The sequence below is a fragment of the Fragaria vesca genome, linkage group LG1 (genome assembly GCF_000184155.1).
Source record: "Fragaria vesca subsp. vesca linkage group LG1, FraVesHawaii_1.0, whole genome shotgun sequence".
Classification (NCBI taxonomy): domain Eukaryota; kingdom Viridiplantae; phylum Streptophyta; class Magnoliopsida; order Rosales; family Rosaceae; genus Fragaria; species Fragaria vesca.
Window position 1 is genome coordinate 19,460,757 of NC_020491.1, and position 2,038 is coordinate 19,462,794.

Genomic DNA, 2,038 nt, shown 5'->3' on the forward strand with positions numbered 1-2,038 from the left:
GATTGTTTTGATTTCTCTTAAACCCTTAAGAGATGCTAACTTCCGAATAATGAATAAATAATGCTTTGTGCTTAAATATCATTGGATTAGTAAGGTTATAGTGTTTTCATCAATCTGTGGAATAGGTGAAGTTTAATTGAAAGTCTACATAGAAAAGTAAAACTGTAAATGCTATAATATTTGCAAGCAAAATATCAGTACTCTGATTATCATAGCTATCAACTAATTACGATTACTTATTTGTGATTTGTATTGTTGTTTTATTTTATCTTTTCAGTTCTTGCTTAGAAACAAAGTATTTGCTTTTGATCTTGCTGCTGCTTAATCAAAGTTGAACAAGCTAAGATTCATAGGTATGTGTTGGTTCTTTAGCATTCAAGGAGTTCTACGTTATTCATTTAGAAGTAAAATCTTTTGGAGCAAGTAAATTTGGGATTCTATATGAGACTTTCTTTGCATTGAAAAAGCTATGCATTTTTTGTTTAGTAAAATCTTTCGGATGTTGTTGTTTTCTCATAGTTTTGCAACCATGCATGATTTTTCTTTTGTTTTTCAACAAGCAGGAAATGTCCTCCTTTTTCATCTTTCCCTGTTTATGATATGCAGATTTTATGCAACGGTTTCTTCAATTCCAATTTCTGCTGTTGTTCCTCATTTTGGTGTTCTGCGTTAGTTTACTTTCTTTTTCTTACCCAGGTTTGTACCCCAGTGATTCCAAATTATTTCTTATGGTTTGAGGATTATCTTTACAAAATTTTCAAAGGACTTTGTATAATTACGATTATTCTAAATCTACTTTATGTGTTCTGTAGATTTCGAGGATAGCAGTTTGCTACATTCTGTAACTGATTTGGGGAACAGTCAGCTCTTAGTTGGAACAATATTACCTGCAGGTATGTTATAAATATAAATGTTGTTACAGTCTTTATTTCACTCAAATGTGTGTCATTTTTGAAATTTGTTAGTCTTTTCTTTTGCAACATACTGAATTAAGGGCTGGGGTAGATATATGAAGCTAAGGCTTGGGAGACCTGCAGTTTTATCCATCACAATTCATAAGCACACACAGTATGTGATAGATGTAAGAAAATAGCCAACTTCATTACTACTTATGTGCATTTTTCTATTGAGGTTGGCTTCATGCCTCCATACTCCATCCTTTGAAAAATCCAGAAGATATGCATTATAGGTGTACCCTTCTATTATTTACTATTATTTATTTACTATATTATTATGCGCCCTCGAGTGGTTACTTGTTTTTTTTTTTTTTTTCTCCCTTCGTTTTATTAAGGTTGTGAGTCGTTAGCCTTTGTGTAAATGGTAGGAAGTATCATTTTTAACACATAGCACTCGGAAACTGAAATTTTTGTGGTTTATCAAGTGGGAATGCATCTTTGCTTTACAATTGATCAGTTGATCTAGCAATGGTTTTTATAAGTAAGGTAAAACTACAGTGAAGCTTGGAGTCTTCTTTGGGGATTCGTATATGTCTAGACCTTAAATGTTTCGTAACTCAAAACATCTTAATTTTGTTTCTTCATTTTTAATTGTCATGGTTTGTTGTTCCCAGTTTATAAACTGTAATCATGTTCACCATTCCGTTGTCTTTTTAGTGTGCGTGTGTGTGTGTGTGCAACAAAGTCATTGGATACATTGCTTTTTAGTTTTCTGGTTGCTAATTACAGTTAACCTTTTTTTGTGCTATGACTGCTATTTCAGATTGTATTTTTATAAATTGTTTTTTGATACATGTAATTGATCGATAGATAATGTTATTTCTCTTTACTTTTGAACGCCTTTGAGCAGTCCATCACATAACTGATTTGGAACTCTACATATCACATTTCGGTAAGTGCAAGCAGTGAATTGTTGCAATTCTTTTCTATATTGACAGTATTTGATTGATTTAACTTTCATCTGTTTGCATCTTCATATATTCAGTTTGAAGATGCTATTATTGTGTAACTACTTAGTTTTGATTATATTCAGTTTGAAGATGCTATTATTGTGTGATTACTTACTTTTGATTATAGTTGTG